Source organism: Podarcis muralis, chromosome 8, assembly GCF_964188315.1.
Source record: "Podarcis muralis chromosome 8, rPodMur119.hap1.1, whole genome shotgun sequence".
In the NCBI taxonomy this organism is placed as follows: Eukaryota; Metazoa; Chordata; class Lepidosauria; order Squamata; family Lacertidae; genus Podarcis; species Podarcis muralis.
In genome coordinates, this window is record NC_135662.1 from 35,365,853 (window position 1) to 35,386,864 (window position 21,012).

At 39.7% G+C, this 21,012-nt stretch overlaps 1 long non-coding RNA gene across 10 annotated transcripts in view; it reads left to right on the forward strand.

Annotated features, from left to right (window-relative positions):
- The window catches only part of LOC114600563 (uncharacterized), a 261,139-nt gene that overhangs the window by 58,412 nt on the left and 181,715 nt on the right, over window positions 1-21,012 (forward strand). For 7 of the 10 annotated variants that reach the window (XR_013393915.1, XR_013393910.1, XR_013393909.1 and 4 more), the window contains one exon: window positions 14,585-14,757. The exons of 2 other annotated variants lie outside the window; for them this stretch is intronic. This is a non-coding gene — a long non-coding RNA (uncharacterized LOC114600563). Of the gene's footprint in view, window positions 1-4,551; window positions 4,779-14,584; window positions 14,758-21,012 lie in introns of those variants that run through there. One more of the 10 variants, XR_013393913.1, reaches the window with a different exon arrangement.

The following is a 21,012-nucleotide window of genomic DNA, read 5'->3' on the forward strand; positions in this document are numbered from 1 at the left end:
TGATTATATGAAATTGGAAGAAAAACTTACTATTTTTTAATGGTTACATTGGAGGAGGAGGGAGGGGAGTGCATGAGTCTGAAACCTAGGCTTGTTCTCTTCCTGTTAAACTATTTATAATGCTATTGTTACTAACTAGTCTTTTTTAAAGACCCCAGTGCAATAGTGTAATGCGATTGTGAAATCATATTTCTTAGAGTTTCTTAAAAATATGTTACTTTAAAAATTCAAGTCATTTCAAATAAAAAGCACGTACCACCCAGAGAGGCAACATATTTGATATTACATGTTTTTGAATTAAAGAGAAAATAGTTATTTGGGGTTTGTGCTGTTTTTCATTAACAGTTTCCCTTAGTGATGGCATATATGCATTATTTCCATTTTTATGAAAAGGCATCCTGTAAATCATTCACGTACCCTTTTCTTTGCCTGGAAATGGCCTCCCATGAAAATGCTGCCTTTAATGTCAAATCAAGGAGTAGCAAAGCTTAGCTGGAGTCTCTGTTCCAAATTCTGGTGTAAGTCCAGTGAGTTCAATGGAATTATACAGAGGATAAATCAGGCCCTTCATGTCTAGCAGGTATACTATAAATTTAATTTCATGGCAAACTGAAGTCTATTACAGAAAATCACAGAGAACAGCCATCTCAGCAAGGCCATCTTTCTTTTTTATGGAGTCTTTTTGTGTGTGTTTCTAGCTTTTGCAAGCTTTGTCTGCACCTGCCAATAAAAAGATGCTTTTTTTGTTGGGAGTACAATGCCGACAAATTAACCAGCAAACACATTTCCAGTAGATGGTCACAGCAGTAACTCAGGGAGAAACTGATGGGCCTGTTTTAACTTTAAGGGAGTGCACAATTTTACACTTGTTGGCAACTTCTTCTAAGCCAGTCAGCTCTGCTGCTGTGAATTTCTAACCATTTCACTTTAAGAAATTGGGGTGGAATTAAAAGAGTGGAGCATAACTCAAAAATTGCTTACCTTGCCCTGATTTCAAGGTAATAAGTTTGGATGTTCTGAATACCCTATGGAGAAACATGGAGATTCCTGCCAAGTAACTTAATATTTGGTACCTTGCCAGTACGACCTCTGACTGCCCTGAGGATTGACACTGTGTCCCTTACTGTCTTTGCAGAACTAATTGCTTATTGAAATGAAATTAGAGCTGCAAATCAGCGCCCTGTTGTGATTAGAATCTGTTTGAACTGAATCTTGCTGCAACACTGTGAATTTAATCTCCGTCTCCTCTGGAAATCACCAAATTTATATTGATTCTACTGCACACACAAGGACTACAGAGGGTTGTGCACCATTTTATTGTAAAATATATTATGCAAACAGTTTGTGAAAAGGGCAGTGCTTGTTCTATGAGCACACTTATAGCTCAGTTTACACCAGAGTGGCATTAAGCTGTCAAACTCACAAATGCAATGCTGCAAATGGGCTGCGGTGCTATTTTAAAAATATTTTGCATCATCATGGGCTATTAAAAAAAATCACTGGCATTTTTACTGTAAATATTAGGTGGGAAGAAGCTGTAGCTCAGTGACAGAGTGCATACTTTGCATGCAAAATGTTCCATGCTTAATTTGTGACATCTTTAGCTAGGGCAATGAAAGGCTTGGCTTGGTCTGAAAACCATGGGGAGTGGCTGCCAGTTATAGTAGATCAGGAGTAGCCAATGCAGTGCCCTACATATGTTTTTGGACAGCAACTTCCACCAGGCCCATCCAGCATGGTCAATGACCAGGGTTGCTGGGATCTGAAGGACATCACATTGGTTGTTGCTGGTGTAGATAAGTACTGAGATGGCCTGATGCAAACTCCTGTCTTAGTTGAACAATCAAATGAGTTTTAGTCAATTAACCAGCTCAATCTACATACATTTTCACATGAGGTTAAAATCTATAGACCTAAAAGAAAAATTGTGCATACTTTGTAGTTAGATGATGGTCATGTGATAGAGCCGCTTAAAACATCTGCACTGCCTTCCCATATGCTAAGTTCAAGGTTCTTCTATTAATGTACAAAGCCTTGAACAATTTGTGCCCTTGATACCTTAAAAACCACCTGGGTTCCTGTATCCAAGTTTGAATACAGAGATCACCCAGAGGACTGCTGGTAGTTGTCCTCCATGTTTCAAAGTCTGACCAGCTTCAACTTAGAAGTCAGGCATTTAGTGTCACTGGTTCTCCCAGAGATCTGGCAGCAGAAGCGCCAACTTCTCATGATGATAGAGGGGGCCTGATGTGATGTCCTAATGTCACACGTGTGGTGTTGTGAGGAGCCAGGGGGCAGAGATGAATATCCTCTAGACATTGAGAGGGACCAGCCCCCTTTAAAAAATTGCCCTCTGAAAGTGCCTTGACCCCTAGGAGCAAGTGCCTACATCTGGCAGTCATCCTTACTGCTGCCAGACATCTCTTAATGATTTTTTAAATGCTGACAGGCCTCTTCAGTTATTTGTTATTTTTAAAAAAATATGAGCCAAGCATTTTTATAATTATTTTATGGTATTATTGTATCCTATGTTTTGTTTGAAGACAGGAGTGCCTGGCGTGCTCTGGTCCATGGGGTCACGAAGAGTCGGACACGACTAAACGACTAAACAACAACATGTTTTGTTTTGTTTAATTTGCATATATTGTTGTTCACCACCTTGATATTTTATATGTGTGGACGGTATGTAACTATTGTTATAATTAAATGATGCACACCTCTATAGCGTTGTATTAGATAAGACAGTACTCTCACCTGCAGTTCTTACAATGTTTTAGTTCCTTGTGTCTGGATAAGTGAATTTTCGCTTAGTGAATGTTGGTAAAGCGGGACCTCCCATGTCTTCTTCACTAGCTTATCTCTCTTGTTTGCTCCAATTACATCTCTGCATTCCTTCCTGTTTCCTGATTCCATGGAAACTAAAGAGGAGAGGCTATCAAACTATTTGTAACTGTCCCAGAGACAAAGAATATGCAGAACTAATTAAGTGGGCAAGTGGGCTTGCATCCAAATACAGGGACATAGGCCTGCACCCTTATCTACAGACACTCTGTAGACTGGGTGTACAGTGACTACATGCAAACAAAATGCTTACCAAAAAGTCTAGGAAATATATATAGATAATGGTGGGGGCCTAGATTCAACAACCCACTTTCTGTCATGTGCCTTGAATGTCTAAATAACTTTGGGTTCACTTAGGAACACCATTATTTAAAACATTGAGAATAATTCCCCCCATTAACCATCCATAGCATACTTCACAGTGTTTTGCTATAAACATTTGTTTAGACCGTTCTGCCAAAATGTACTCAATACTAGTAAGAGATCAGGCTGGTCTGCCCTTTTTAATTACTGATTGACTGCTCTTATATCAGCACAATGGGTTTAAAAATACACTTGGAATAATAAGGTGGTTTTGAGATAAATAAAGGTGTTGCATAGTGATAAGGGAAACGATGGCTTTGCCATTAAATGCCATAATCTTCAAATGAGGCAATCTTGGCTATCTGATCAAGATTAGGAGACTCAAGAGTCCTGAGAAACTTTATTGAATGCTAATTGCTAATGCTGGAGAAAGAAGACGTGTTCTGAAAGGTGGTGGGTTTTTTTGGGGGGGGGGCAGTAGGAAGTAGCATTGCAGATGCAAAGATGGATCAGCACAACATGGCTGCCCAAAAAAATATCTTTGCCAGTGAGTGCCATCACAAAAAGAGCACTGGGTGTGGGAACTGCTGCAGTGTGTGCTTTTTCCAATCTCATGTTCATGTGAGGTGAGCAAGCAATGCGCCTCCTCCCATGCCAACACTTGTCCAGTTTCCAGAGTTGCAATAGACATAGGAAGAAGCTACATTGATGACTTCACCCATGTGACCTCTGACTGGAGCAGTGTGCAAATGGACTCTCAAAATTCTCCACCCTATTTGCGGACAGAGAAACTGATGCAGGGACCGTGTTACCAAGTTTCTCTAAGGGGGAGGAGTAATTTTCTAACAGTTTGTCTGTGGCAGCAGTAGCAGAGCTTCTTCCTTTTTGTGGCACCCAGTATTTTTCATGCTCCACAATGACATGGACCTAGTCTTTTTCCAGGGCATGGTGTATGGGGAGATGAGTGGTGGTGGTGGTAATAGTATGGTGGCCACCACAAAATGTGTTGGAAGATATCTGAAGAAAACTCTGCAATGTGGTTTTCCTTTTGTGGGGTCATGGAAGGGCTAGAGAAAAAAGGTCTCATCCCCCCCCCCCCCCCGTAAGGTGTCTTTTGTGAAATACCATCTTAGCTCTGTTTTGGATTCATTCCATTGTTAGAGCAGCATGGAAAAAAATACCCAGTGCAGTGCTTGCAGTGCTGCTGAGGGCAGAACATTTGATAAATGTACTATGGAAAGGATCAAAGTATAGTTCCAAGGTTGAGTCTTGGGTAGGAATCAGATACACTGATGGCTTGGGAAGAAAATGTTTTAATTTTTAGATGCTTGTCTCAGATCTCTGCCAATTCTGTGAAGGACTGGAAATTTTAGCTGCTTAAGTCAACTGGTTTTTTTTTCTATCCTAGGGGAAAAGAACCTAGGGAAAAAAATAGACTGGCTATATTGCATCCTGGAACTATGCTTGCCTGACAAGAGGATGATGAGATATATTATCAATATGTCTTTGTGGATGGTGGTATAGTAACCTCTTACATTTGCATGGATTCAACGTATCCTACTGTACAGAAGTAAGAATCACATCCATTGCTTCACCTTCCTCAGTATGTGGGCCCACAAGGGTTGCCCATGAAGGTAAGCAGTCTTTTGGCTGAAAAAGATTCTCTCCAATTAAAAAATCTGGAGATGCACCCTCCCTACCTATGTGATAGCCATCATTGTTTAGCTGCATAAGGGTGTGCCTTCTCCTGACCTACGAAATGGGTGTCATAGATGCATACTTCAAACTTCTTGTATTAATCTGTGAGTGAGGGGAAAGCAGATCATGGTAGGTTTATTTTTTATTTAACTTAAGTTATATACTGCTTACTAGTTATATATTGTTACTAGAACAAGAAGATCTCTAAGCATTTTACAAAACAAAAACTAAAATGTTCATTAAAAATAATAAAAACTACATTTTAAAACATAAGTAAAATCAATCCTTTTCTAAAACATTTGCAGCAGTTGGACAAGAGGCATCAATAAGTGCAGATTAAATGCATAAGACAGTGTGACAGAATAACTCGAACCAAGTTACTTTCTGGAATTGGAGCTTATGGCAACCAATCAATTTGCAATAAAGTAGACTTGGAAATGCAGACTTAGATATAAAATTCAAAGTTCAGTTTCTTCGCTGAGATTGTCTCCTGTTGAGATTGTCATTAGCTGGTTTTCCTTCCATTTCCTAACAAGCAATGGCCCTAGGCACACACACCTTGAACTGCATATCACCTAACCGTTAATCATTCTGACTGCAGTGCACTAACTTTACATTATTAGGCGAATTCAGCACTGATTGAGACCCTCTAGTGATCTTGATGGAGTACAATCTATTGTTTGCAGCACTTGTCTTAACCACATAATCACTGTGCATATTTACACCTTAGCATTTGTCATTATAATTAAAGAGATTGAAAGGACCTGGGTGTGGTGGAACAGGATGGGGGATTCAGATACCGGAGGACAGGGTTCTTGCTACTGAACTGCTGCTTATAGGTATGATACAACCATTTTTATTTACTTGTTCCCATCTGTCGATAAATGATATGATACCTGCCTGATAGGTTTGTTTTGGATTTTAAAAAACTGTTTGCCAAACTCTTTGAATTTACAGACCTAGGCCCACTTACCTGGCAGCAAGACTCATTGAATTTAACAGGACTTACTTCTGAGCAGACATATAGAATTATACTGTTAAGGTTTTCAAATGAAATAAAAAATAGTAGCACTGCAAAGATTAACATCTGTTGTGATGCAAGTCCTTTTTATTTCAGGAAAAAGATTATCCTAACAATAATAAACAATAAGTAAAAACTGTAGCTTAACAATAACTGAAAGTCATTGTATATAAATCTTAATCCACGACTAACCCTAGCATAGAGATTCAATGTAGAAGTAAATCAAAATATTATGGAAAATATAAGTGAACATAAGAACAGCACAATTGATTCATTCTTTTATGTTCTTCAAAAAGGAAGGAATGAAGAGGGGAAATGTTTTTAAAAGAACAAAAATCAAGAGAAACAAGGTTGTCAGATTCTTAATAAAGCATGCAGCTGAACTTTGTCCTGCATCTTATTATTCCAATAATGAAATAGACTCCATTTCTGTATAAATGTTTTCCCTCTCTTATGATGTTAGGAAGTTTAATCATATTGACTAGATACCAGGTTGTTAGTGTGCTCTGACCCACAGAAAACTTAGGTCACTTTGTCAGATGTGTGAAAGGGCCTAGCATCACAGTAGATGATGAGTATGTGACAAAGTGGGCTCTGGCCTGTGAGACTGCCACCATAGATTTATTAGTCTTGTAATGTGCAACAAGACACTTTCCTGCTTTTGCCACAATAGTCAACATGGTTGCCCCTCAAGAAGCAGGATAATATTAAACTGCAGTAAATGGGAACAATATTGGTCAGTGGGGCTCTAGCAATGGCTTCTGTTTCATTTATCGTAGGGCGGTTCAATGCATGACCCTCAAAGGGTTTTTTGGCACCCTCAGTAACTTTTGATCCTCCCCCTAGCCCTTGCACTGCCTTCCCAAAGCCCAATGAGTGAGGCACTGGGCTTTGGGAAGGAGACATGAATGCTCTGACAGGGTCCTTGAGTCCACCCTTCTCCTTCTCAAAGCCTAGTAAGCAGTTTCCCAGCTTTGGGAAGGAGGTGGAAGGGCTTTAGGACCCCGTCAGAGCCCTCATGTCTTCTTCTCAAAGCCCAGTGCCTTGCTAACCCAACTTTGGGAAGGCAGTGTGAGGGCTGGGGCATGGAATTTTGGCTTAACTCCCCACCCCTAACAAAGTAGTGTGTAGCCCATAGGTTCTGTGTTGAAGTACTCTTGTGGCTCACTTGGTGTGAAAAGTTGGAATGCCCTGATCTAGAGGGTGATTCAGTTCCATCTTCTCAATATTTTTTTAGCTCTAGATTACCCTAACCCTTGTGGTGAAGAAATATCCTTCCAGTCCACTTAAGACATCAGTATACAGTTAAGATCCATATCCAGAAAAATTCATGAACATGGTTGTGATTTGTTAAGTGACAGTCCAGAGGATATTAGAGGGAAGTAGGGTATACGTCTGTTAGCTTGAACAGCTAGAAAGGAACACCAGGGAATCAGCAAACTGTACACATTCTCCAGGCCTTGAGAGGCAATGGGGTTAGAACTCTGTAGGTGGTTCCAATGGAAGAGGTACTCTTCTTTTTCCTATCGAATGAGGAGCAGGTCCTATTGTCTGGGAAGCAAGAGCAAAAGGGAATTCCAGTTACTCTGGACTGCACCTCTGATGAGTGAACAAAGAAGTATTTCTGTGATAATGGTGCTCATCGTAGCCAAATAATCTAAACCTAAAGTCCACTAATCAATCACTCTTTAGGTTGAAGCATAATGTTCCCTTGCCACACACAGAGAGATATAGCATCATTCCCTCTATGACATTGTAGGACATGTTGAGTTGGGTGCTATTGTCAAGGACAGCCACTTTTGGTAATTGCTGCCTTCCAGTGTCACAGCAAAAAAAATGCTTAATGCCACAGAAATGGATGGAGAAAGTAGGGCATTGGCTGGACAGAGGGCAATACTTAATCACCCTCTTACAGACTGTTTTTACCATTGTGGAGCCATTACAATTTCTCCTGAAAATTAGGCCGTTAGAATCCTGCAAAGTTAGGTAGTTAGAATTGGTATTGATACTCAGGATATTGTCTTGGCAATTCTAGTGAATGCTACACTGTGTACTGGCACTGCAATACATTCTTTTAAAGATCTGGCTGGTTGCCAAAGTCACACAAGGTTGAAATCCCTAATGGACACAAGGTTTTATTTATTTAGTTAGCAAAGCATTTCAGTGCATGTATACTTTCACACCTGTCATTGGAGGGCCCACTTAAGAATGGAAGTGGCTGCTGGATTCTAGAGCATTATTTGTGATCATCCCCATATGAACCAGTTATCCCCTAAAATTACTCATATTCTTCCCCCATTCAAACTCTGTGGTTCAGGTAATGCAACATTTTTTAACACACACACATCATGCCAAATCAGGTCATCTTACGTTGGGAATATAAATACTATTTTATCAATCCATATTAATTTAGTGTATTAGCTCAGCCTTTAAAGATAACATGTTTACCCCCTATCACTGCTCTTCATTTAAAGCAGTATCATATTGCTTTAAACAGTCATGGCTTCCCCAAAAGAATTCTGGGATCTGTGGTTTGTTACGGATGCTGAGAGTGGTTAAGAGACCCCTATTCCCTTCACAAAGTTGCGATTTTCTTTGTGGTTTAGCAATCAATCAATCCTTCCTCTCAGGGAACTCTGTGAATTGTAGCTATGTGTGAGGAACCAGTTCTCACCATCCTTATCAAACTACAAATTCCAGGATTCTTTGGGGAAAGCCAAGACAGATTAAAGTGGTATGATACTGCTTTAAATTTATAGTGTAGATGGGACCTTAGAAAATTAAAGCCCTTATGGAATTAGGCCTGCTAGAGAAATATCCCCTTCAAACCAGACCACACCTTTTGCCCTAGATGAGGAAGGATTGGCTGGGTAGGGGACATAGGTGTGCAGCCACATGAAGATACAACATCACTGAGAAGGGAGGAACCATGACGATATTTAAACCTACATTATTCCTCTTCCAGCCTCTTCAGAATTTTGGAACCTGCCTACTCATACCACCTGGTGGGGCAGCGTTGAACTACTGCACCTGACTTCTCCGTAATGTGCCACTTCTGGTGATTGAGAGGGAGAGTTGAGGCAATGGGGAGCAATTCTCCTGAATGGGTGGCTTTTAAGGGGTGAGGCTAATGGCAGCACCTCTCCATAAACAGGGACATAAACAGGGACATGCTTGCTCAATACAGGTGAGTTGGTATAGGCAAGATTAGCTTCCTGCACTGTCACCATCCTCTGCAGAGTACATATATTTGTAAATAAAATGTGGTCCTAGCTCCACCCAGCTACTTCTGCCTTGCCTCTTTATTCCCACCTCTGTCTACAGTCTGCTGTTTTTCATTTTTGTAAAGCACCGTGGTATGCATTAGGGAGGCATTTAAACACGCGCACCCATGCATTCTCTATTTATTGCACAGGAATATGGGATAAGAACCATATCTTACTCCACAGAAATAATAATATGGGAAGAAATCTTTATAGACCATTGATGGTTCTCATCAAAACAGACCAACGGGGCTATTCCTCTCCTCTTGGAAGTTATAGAGGGGAAGTAGTTAATGAAGAAGGGACGCGGGTGGCACTGTGGGTAAAACCTCAGCGCCTAGGACTTGCCGATCGTATGGTCGGTGGTTCGAATCCCAGCGGTGGGGTGAGCTCCCGTCGTTCGGCCCCAGCTCCTGCCCACCTAGCAGTTCAAAAGCACTCTTAAGTGCAAGTAGATAAATAGGTACCGCTTTATAGCGGGAAGGTAAACGGCATTTCCGTGTGCTGCGCTGGTGCCGGCTCGCCAGAGCAGCTTCGTCACGCTGGCCACGTGACCCGGAAGTGTCTCCGGACAGCGCTGGCTCCCGGCCTCTTAAGTGAGATGGGCGCACAACCCTAGAGTCGGACACGACTGGCCCGTACGGGCAGGGGTACCTTTACCTTTACCTTAGTTAATGAAGAAATTACCATGGAAATAGAGGAACAGGGGTGCCAACTTGAATAAAATATTGGGGGGGGGGGTAAGCCCTGTCCTGCATAATTGATCAGATGACGTACACACACACAATTTGAATGGCAATGCCCATCAACTTGGGGGGGGGGGCAATATTTTATTGGGGGGAATGAAGCCCCCTCAGCCCCTAGGAGTTGGCTCCTATGGTGAGGAATTTAAAACAACAACAATAACCCACCAGGTTTTTAAATGCATCCTAAACAAGTGGTCTAGGCAATGAATTCCATTGATTTCAATGGAAGGTACTTCCAAGTAATGTATTCAGGACCAGGGTAGCAGAATATAATGTCTCTCTCTCATGCCATTGACTTTTGATACAGGTGGAGTCCTTTATGTTCTATATCACAGGTCACTTTCATTGTATATTGTCAGCCTGGAGACCTCTCATTTCTAGATTTCATTTGTCATCCCTACAGTTATACACATATTGTTATTTTAATCTTTTCCCATAATTAAATGGGGAGGCAATTTCAGTGTAGCAGTAATAAACACTCATTTGATGAAAAATGGCTCCTCTTAATGTATTGTAAGTAAATGATTAATAGTAAAGCAATTTTCTGTTTCAGCTGAAACTTCAGCCAACTACTTCCATAGCTTTTTAGAAAGTTATATTGCTTGGTATGGTTGTCTTTTCATTTTTTACAAACATAGTATATCCATGTTCTATACCTGAAAAACAGTTTACAGAGTCTGTACTTTTTTATAATAAAAAAGTAAGAGATGAAAAGGAAAGAAGGCTTGATAGGTCTACATTAGCTCATTAAATACTAAAATACCATTTCTATTTTACATAATTTAACATGGCAAACTATAAAAAAGGTGAAAACTGCAATCCCTAGGCATGCGTTTAAAACATCCTCATTTAGATGCTAATTTTGATTCCTGGTGTACGGCATGGTGTTATTTTTTATAAAAAAAACCATTAACAAAGGGGCAGATTACTTAAAAGGCATTATTAAGCCAAATATGTATGAGTTTTCTGATACCGAGTGGCCTTTTATGACTGAATACAACTGCTAAGTAGAATAACATGAAGAAATGTGTTTCAAAAGTAAAAATACAAGATTTCTTAAAAATAATAGTTAAATAGAACATATATTGTGCAGGTTAAAAAATAAATAATTTGAACAAGCATGTAATACTTATTTAAAGTGATTACAGACCCTATGATCCGAGGGAAATTTGTGTAATAAGTAAATTATGTGATGCATCCAACACTGAGGTAACTGTGAAACAAACTTCAAAAAGCTTTGAATAATTAATAATAATAATAATAATAATGACAACAATATGCTTAGTCCTGTGTACTAATAACCCAGCACTGACAGAAGAGTGAAATGAGAGGTAAGGAAAAGAAAAAAAACAGGCAAGTGCATTGTCTCCTGCTGAGACTGAGCTCATAACCAACAGGAGGGATAATATTAAAATGAAAACTGCTCAGACAGAAAAGACAGAAGAACATGTTTTGTACTGAATTAAGCCCATGAGAGCTTCAGATAAGGAACCTCATGGACAGCATAGTGCAGAAAGAGAGGAGTGAGGAAGCAAAGAGGGAGGTAGTTTTTTTAAAAAAAGTATTCCTAACTCCTATACTAGCCTTGCAAATTGGGCTTTAAACTCCAAGGAGTTTAAACACTGCTTTGTGAAGTTCACTGTGGGAAGCTGCTTATAAGGAAAGGGTGAAAATAACTTTGGTACACACTCTGCACTTTGCTCCACACATGCTGTTGTTCCATTGACACCAGCACTGCTCAACAACCTCTTTCAGATGATGAGACATCTCCCAACTCTGCCTTGCACAGGACTTTGTAATCTGAAAGATCATCATAATCCAGATCACAATGGTTGTGGCATGTGCAAATGGGTGTGGTGTGTTTATTCAGAATTTTAAAAGTTCCCTTTTTTAAAAAAATTGACCACACCATCCCCATACCCTCTGTAGAAACTGTAGGTTTTGCATAATCTACAGGAAAATGTTTGTTTTTCAATTAGTCGTCACATAATGGTAACAAGGGTAGAAACAGCAAACATCTGGGCTGGTGCCAGCCAGCAATGAAATCAAATTAAATGAGATGAATGAAAATTAAATTTGATCAAAGTCTTGACAACTGTTTTGTGCATAAAATATTGAATAATTCTGTTGCCTTTCACAGTATCATTTTTAGTTCACCTTTTAGGTAAGGGGCAAACCCCAGACAGGAGGTCATTAATTTTCCCCATTCAGCCTCCTCTCCCTCTGAGCCTCTAGAATTAATAGGACTGCATATTAATCAGCGGCTTATAGTTCTCTTTACAGAAGAAGGTGGTGAGAGAGGGACAGCCTCTATTTATGCCATTAGCTTTCATTGACAAATAAAGGCTGTTCTGCCTGCTGGGCTGTCACTTAAGATGCCTGGTTACAGCTGAGCCACAGATACATTTGATATTTTATGCATTTACAAAAGGAGGGAAAGGGTAAGGTGGAATATGCAACACAGACAATGCAGAATTTAGCTGCATGCAGGGAATCCGTTCCTTGCCGGGAACCAATCTTCAGATGTCAGTTATCCATATTGCAGAATAAGCAGCCGTTCCAAGGGACTCTCACACAGCTGTAAGCAGGTTTAAGATTAAAACAGTGGGGTGCAAACCATGTTTTTACAGACTGTCATGCAGTAACATCTTCTATCCCCTTTGATAGCTACCAAAGCGCTCTTTGTAAACCCCTATGATTAATTCCCCCCCCCTTTCAAAAAGAAAGAAGAAAAAGAAAGAGAGCATCAATGGGGGTGGATGCGTTAATTATTAAAGATTGCTTATGTCATAAAAAGAGGAACTTTTGCAGTAGATATAGAAACCTTTGGAGTTTGTTGACCTCCACGGCCACCCATCCTATTTTCACACCTGGATCAATCCCTGTCATTTCCTCACCCCTCATCTTGTCTTGATAAACTCTTTGTATGGGCACCAGTTCTATCTTCCATGGGGTCCCTGGCTCACGCCAGCTTCTAAAAACAAACAAACAAACAAACAAACAAACAAACAAACAAACGGTCATAGTTGCAGCAGCGGTGGTGGTAGTAGCCATAGGAGCAGAAATAGCAGTAGCCGCAACAGCCACTGTAGCCACTTTGTTTTCTATTTTAAAACATTTATATTCCACTTTGAAATTAATATTAAAGGTTTTGCCACTTTGGGGGGAAGGTTTGCAGGAAGGAGGCTATATGGTTTGCTCTTAGCAAAGAATTCCACAACACTGGACCTGCTTTAAAGGAGATTTATTTAGTCTTCTCATAGGCTGGAATCTGAAGATGGACCACATCAGAAGGTCTTAAGAGCCAATGGGAAAGGCATTATCTGTGCCATAAGAGGAGGAGCTGTGCCCTCCCCAATCCCGCTCCCCCAAAATGGATCTATTTATGGACTAGGTGTTGGTGAAATGTCTGTCAACATATTGGAGCAATGACAAAGACCTGGTTTGAACATCACACTAAGCAAAAACATGGCTTAGGAGGAATGCATCATGTCCCTGAAAAGTGGGCTCCTGGGGAGGAGATTGTGATTGCTTTGCTACTCTCCTGTTGTTTTACTGCTGTGCAACCCCACACCACTCCATGGCTTGGCACAGGTTCATGGTTTACTCTCTCCAGACTAACCAGGAGCCATAAGCAGGGTTTGCTCTTTGTTTACTGTTTTTGGCTGGAATAGTTAAACTCATGCTCAGCTGACATGCTAACCCCAATCATGGCATCACTCAGCACTGCAGAAAAATGACTAGAGATGTGTAAAGTGGCGTCTCCTCTTTGGCAGCTCATGAATTCATGCTAAATTTTCCTTAGCATGATATGCAAACATGTCTGTGGTCTTTAGATTTCTGTAAATTAGATACATATTACAAGAAGTTAGGAAGTGGCTATTTTGAGACACTGATAAAATTCGGCAAAACTGTATCTGAAGCTTGGTTCCAGATACTTGGTGACTCCCTACAGAATTGCCTTTGTAAATGTGTGGGGTTGCCAATGCACATCCTATCTGGAAGGGCACATGTGAAGATACCCGGTGTTTGGACCATAGCACCCTCATATTCCATTCTCGAGGTGGATAAGGAACCTGTGTGTGCTGTTCCTTTCCCTTGATTGTCTTTTGAAGGTAGCTGTAATCATGCCTATTGCTGCCTGGAATAGGATGGTGGGGAACTAGACCCCAGCACCTGACCATCCAGTCCACCACTGAACTGCTAATTAGTGTGTTCACTGCTTTTAAGGGGGCTTCACAAGCACAGTCCAGCCAGAGAAATATAATTTAATATGTCTTTGATAAATGTCTTTGATTTTTTTCTTGGTCTTTAATACTCTAAATTTCAATAATATATATTTTCTTTGTGGCCGTTTTTTAAATGAACCAAATCCATTGGGGGCTTTAAACGAAACTCTTCTAGTTTAAGGTTTCAGTCACGACTGTACCTCAAAAGTCTAACTTTCAGAGGAGACAATCCAAGGAGTCTTTCTCCTATGCAAGCTCCACTGACTAAATGGAAGTCTCAATGAAGCTGGATTTGGGAGATTACACTTGCAATAAATAACACGTGTGTGGTGTGTTCCAAATTTTCTATATTTTCTGAATCCAAGATTCAGGTTATCAAAGAAATTAACAGAGATAGTAGAATGGAAGGAAAGATGAGGGATAGAATTATAATAAATGATGATGATCGGTGATGATGATGAGATATTTCTTGGTTTCTTACAGCCCAATGAATCATCTCAAAACTCATGGCGCAGCAGCCATAGCATTGGCAGTTGCCTCGACTGCAATGTGAAAGTGTTATGCAAGGCCTCCTTTCTTTCCTGCATCCTTTACGGACTTTTGGACCTATTAGGAATGCAAAAACCGGCTTGTTGCTGCACCGGAAGGTGTAAGAGGTAAGACTAAGGATTTAATCAACCAGCCAACAAAGTGAGGAGCTGAGGCTTATGCTAGCATTTGCACTCTACTCTTTGATATAGGGTTAGTCAACATTGTGCACACACCCAAACCCAATGTTTTTGTATTACAACTTCCTTCATCTCTATCCATTATTGGTGCAAGCAGGGCAGATGGGAGTTGTAGTCCAACAACATCTGGCGGGTACCACATTACCCCCTCCGGTTCCTATTAGATAACTGTTACCTAGGAGGGCCACACTTGGATGGCCTGATGTTTTTGTTTTCACTATAATGCAACTGTAGAGAGGCTCCAAATATAAGTGGCAATCTAACTGGGAATGAAGATATTTGTTTATTTTCCCCTGTTCCTTTTTCACAATCATAAAAGTCCCCTTAAAGCTGCTGTTAGACCTCCGGAAGAAAAACTACAATTTCCTGTTAATCCAGACTTTTGTCAACAATTGAGGCCAGAGAAGTTGCAGCCTCCCCCCTCCCCAACTTCTGGAAGCAATATAAGCACAATTCAGGTATTCAGTATCCATAGGTACTGCTATGTACTTTCCACATACATAGAATTTGCAGCACAGGGACAGAAACTTGTCTTGGAACCCATACACATATAGAAGAGGCCCATATGGGTGAACAAATCCACCAGTTTCTCTCATTTTTTGAACACCAAGTTCAATTTGCCACATGCCCACATTGATTTGGTAATTTATTTATTTTTAAGTCCTCATGAAAATTCATCAACATTTTATTTCTTTATGAAACTATTTCCATACAGGTGCTGTATGACATAAATACGCTAAAACATAAAATACCATAATATCGATACAGCAAAATCCAGAGGGTACCACACTGGGTACCTAGGCTAGTGCACATTTCTCCAAACGTGTGTACATTTTGGTGTGCAATTTTGTCTAATATGTACATTTTTGCAAGCAAATATCCTTTATATAATGCATTTCTCATTGTGTTCCTTTTACTAATATATGATTTTTTTAAAAAAATGTGCACTTTCCTCTAATATGTACATTTTTGTACACATATTTTGGTGGGAGAAGTGTACTGGAAAACCTGGAGAAGAGTAAATATCAAAATGTTTCACTCATTGGTTTGGGAAGTACAGATTAGGTATGTTCACATTACCATACAAACTGGATGGAATTTTTCTTCCACCCTAAGTGGCTCATCAAACTAACACCAGTCATGTGTTGGCTGGGGTTATGGCTGCCATGTATACCATTGAGTCTCATGCATTCCTGAAATTCTCTTCATGCCTTCAGAACCAGATGCCTGAATAGGACAAAAGTGAAACAAGAAACATTGAGAGAGCCAATTCTTCTGCACACAGGTTTAAGCAGATGTTCTAAAATGTGGAATTCTACTAGCATTCTAAAGTGCAGACACAGTTTTAGCAGATCTTTGCTAAGGTATTTGGTTTCAGGACCACCAAGATGTGTCATAACCACCATCACCACACAGAATAGTATTATATGCCTTCTTCACCTACAGTTTTTGGGAAGCAGTAGGTCTCCAAGAACTTCAGAATGAAAGGTAGCCATGGACAGAGATAGATTAGTATAAGGAAAGCATGATTAATGCATCTGTATTAAAGGAATCTTTATATGTGCAATTTATCACATGAATATGGTCTCCATGTAGTATAATTTAACACTAATAAATTACGGTGGGAAGGTAGCTATGAAATTGTGTGATGGTGATTGTGGAATTGGTAATAAGGATATATGATGTTATCACTTGAGCTTTGGAATGAAATGAAGGGATGCAGCAAGTCAGCATGCTAGTAAAACTGAACAATAAGGTATTTTGGGCCCATTTCCTTGATGACAATGATTTTGAGAGTGTTTCTTGCACATATTTAGCTTTGGCTTTGAATTTACCAGGCTCAATTTTAGGCTGGTGGTGGGATTGAGGGAAGAAAAATTATTTTCCATTTTCCCTCTCAACCTTCTAAAGGAAATTGGAAAAAATATCTACAGTGTGGGAATCAACCTTTCTTATTCTTGCTTGCATTTTGACCTTGACATCTTTGGCAACAAAGGCACAATCCAAATAATGTCTGCTCAGAAATAAATCCTATTGAATTGGGTTAGGATTGCAATCTTAGTCATGTGTAAAATAGGCCAGTTGAAATCAGGGGGACTTAAGTTTTCAGTAGTTTAGGAGAATATGGTTTTTCAGGTAGGCTGATTCCAGGTCTTTTATAGTACGGTGTCTACATTGCATGCAGAAGTTCCAATGTCCAATCCCTGGGCTGGGAGTCCCTACTACTTAAGACCTGGAGAGTCACAGTCATTGTAGACAATACTGAGCTTCATGGGCCAATGGTCTAACTCAGTATAAGGTAGCTTCTTGGGTTCCTGTATGGTTACCCCACATTGTTTCTATCTCTTCTTTTCAGTCTTTCAACAGAATACATCTGTTTCATTCATATTATAAATGGTGATGAAGAAGAATGGTTAGTTCAGTTCATAAAGTTAGAAACTAAACAACTTGTCCTTCAGAGTTTAGCCAGTTGATTTTGTGAGCAAGATTTCCCCTTGCCCCGACTATAATTCTTTGTTCTGAAATATAAGATACAACGCTATAAAACATGATAGTTATTTAAAAATGCTTCAGCTATCATGTTCTTATATCTGTTAGAAGCTGCCTAGAGTGACTGGGGAAACCCAATCAGATGTGTATAATAATAATAATAATAATAATAATAATAATAATAATAATAATAATGATGATGATGATGTTACCTATGATCATTCCAAAAAGTTCCATAAGCAACCCTTTAAAGGAGTATTAATGATTACCTACTATTAGGTATATTAAGAACCAAGTCTGCATCAGCTTCTATAATATTTAAATGTGATGAAGCATAACAATGGACTCATGAGATCAGCATTTCATACTGTGAAAAAATATCCCACTACATTATCAGAACAATACATGGTTCCATATAGACTATTACCTGCAGTGCTGAAAAATATTCTTCTATATGTTTTAGGTAAGCTACACTGCCTCCAAATGTTTGGCTAGCCTTGTTCTGCAGAGCGGGTCATGTTTGTGCTTATCCAAAGATTTATATGTAAGTTGACTCTGACAAGAGTGTAAAAATTTATATTAATAGTCTACTGGGTTTGTCAGGATGTAGGTATGCCCTTGAATAAATTTGTTGTCATTGTACCGAAATGTTTCTATTCCACAATAAAGAACATTGTAAGTAAAAATGGTTGCCGGAAATAAGCATCCAGTTATCTCCTCCACAGCTCCCTGCCCAACTCTCTGTCTACTTATTTTGGTCACAGGACAGTCCTATTCCTGAGTAACACAAGCTGAGCTAGGGCTGCACCTAAATTTACCTATGTCAGCAGAGCCTAGAGACTCAGGCATTGCTTTTATGAACAAGTAGTTTTATTACTTTATTCTTTTCCTATTTTTGTGGGTGGTTATTAGCCCCCTTGTGAATTTTACAAATAAGAGCAGCATACAAATTTTGTAAATAAGTAAATGAATGAATGAATAAAGAGTGCCCTCTTCTTACTCTTTGCCTCACCCCAACTGATCCATACAAAGGCCATTAACATGCTACAAGCTCTTGTTGTATGGACAACCTAGGAGAAATACCTCAGTCTTAATGCCACTGGATATTACATCCAAAGGAATGAGTCCATGAATCACTATAAAAAATAAAAATAAATGCACATGTTGTTTTGTACATTTATGCTCTTTTCATCCATTGGCATTTGTACTCAGAATGAATTTCAATTCCCAATCTTGGGTTGATGTTTTATTACTATTAAAGAAATTGGATTGGGTCAGAGAAGCCCAGATATAATGGTTTTTTTTATCCCATTTCCAAATGCAGCTACCCTGCAAATCTGCTCTTGAGAGTTGAACTGAGGCTGTCCCAAATGGTTGGGTAGACAGACGGGGAACTGCAACAGTCCAGGGGATCAATAGGAATTGGGAGGGGGGTTTGCCTTTTATGAGCTTTTCCTCTTCTGCAAGGCATTTTGTCACCGAAACCAAGAATTGCAGAAATCTCTTTCAAAGACAAGAAACTTGCAGGAAATTATAACTTTTCACCAACAGAATTTAGTGCTATAAATACACTCATTTCCACAATTAATCTCATAGGATGAATATAGCAGCCTCTCTTAGTACCAAAACCATTCCTTGCTGTATATGCAATAGGGCCACTCCATACAGTTATTTGTTGTTGTTTTTTAATAAATAGATAACTTGGGTTTTTTGTATCACCTCTCTCTATAGCCCTCTAGGTGATGTCCTATGCTTAAAGCTTAAGCCCAGCTCAGGTGCGCTGCAGGCGCCACAGTGAGTGCCGCCCGCCATTTTGTCACCCCCCCAGTGGTGACACCCGGGGCGGACCACCCCCACTGCCCCCCTTCTTCCACCCCTGGCTACTAGCCATAATGGCTTTGCTGTACCTCCACAGCTGGAGGCAGTAACACATCCCTCATACCTACAGGACCGCCTCTCCTAGTATGTCCCACGGAGGACCTTACGGTCTTCAAATAAAAACATCTTGGAGATCCTGGGCCACAGGGAGGTTAGGCTGGCCTCAACCAGAGCCAGGGCTTTTTCGGCCGTGGCCACGATCTGGTGGAATGCTCTGTCACAAGAGACTAGGGCCCTGCGGGACTTGACATCTTTCCGCAGGGCCTGCAAGATGGAGCTGTTCCACCAGGACTTTGTCCAAGGCACAGTCTGACCCCGTCTCTCCGTCTGTAATCCTCATAGAACTCTAGCCCAATGGTTGCCATTAATTTGATTCTGAATTGATTTTAGAATGTATTTTAATTAATTGACTGTGATTTTATGCACACTGTGCTATTTTCACTTGTTGTTAGCCACCCTGAGCCCAGCTTTGGGTGGGGAGGGCGGGATATGAATAATTATTATTATTATCATCATCATCTGAATTCTAATTGCTGGAAATCACAGGAGGGGTGAGTGCTCCTGTGCTTGAATTCTGCTTGCTGGTTTCCCACAGATACTTGGTTGACCACTGTGAGACAGGATACTGGACTAGATGAGCCACTCTATCCCTGAGGCTCTGGGGTCTCAGGTTCTAGTCCAGCACTTCTAACCACTAAATCACAAAGGCTTTCTGAAAGTGTGGCCCATCTCTTTATCCAAAGGGTTGAACACTGTCCCAGTCAACAAACAAAGCACATTCAAATGACAAACCACCTAAGTCCAAAAGAATTGAATGTGCTATTGAAGATGATTTATACTGATACATTGCAAGGCAAATTGTTTCTTCCTTAGCAAATGTTGAAATGGTAACTTTAAAAACGTCTGTAGGTAGTATATAAACAATAAGCTAAATTTTAATACCATTGCTTAAAGCAATATCCAGCTGAATCTAATCATTGTAATACATTAACAAATATTTAAAAATGCATCTTGCAAAGTGGACAAGCTACCAGTGACGACCTAATGTTGCAAGATGTTTATGACACTGAGATGCCTCCTTTAAATTAGACAGAATTATACATTTCATCTCTAAAGGCAATTTTGTAGAATACCAAGCCCTAATATTAACCTTGGCATTACACTTTTGGTATGTTTGAAGAAGACAGTACCACTCAGTACACTTGGCATGTATGAAGTCTTACTTTCAAGTGAGAATAGCTGAAATAATCCTGTTACTTCTCTAATGTGTGAAAAATCAGTCTTTTGATGTCATAATGGAGGACATGATATTCAACTCTGGCACTAGAAAGATTCATGTTTTGCAATGTGTAATTTGAGTCTTGACATGTATGGAATATGAGTTCCAATGTTCTCCTATAATCAGAGCTTTCTTTTAAAGAGGAACTGTGTAGATGGGTAGTGATAATTTGAATTTTAAAATCTTGTGTTTTAAATTTCCCAGCATATATATATATATATATATATATATATATATATATATATATATTTGAAATTTCAAATTGTCAGAAGCTAATTGCACAACGACAGCAGTAATTTTAAAAAGTATTGTATTTCCAGTTGATCCATAACTATTTTTTGAGGTGATGGTGGGGAGAGGACGATCTCAAAATATGTATTTTATAAGTGCAAGTCGTGTGAATCACATGAAAGTTGTAATGTGTAATGACTGCACATTCATTTTATTTTGTGTATGTGAGATGCTCTCTGGTTTTGGTTGTTTCAAAGGCTTCTTGCCTCTAGTTGTGTTGTCAGAAAGCTCTCATTAATATTCGT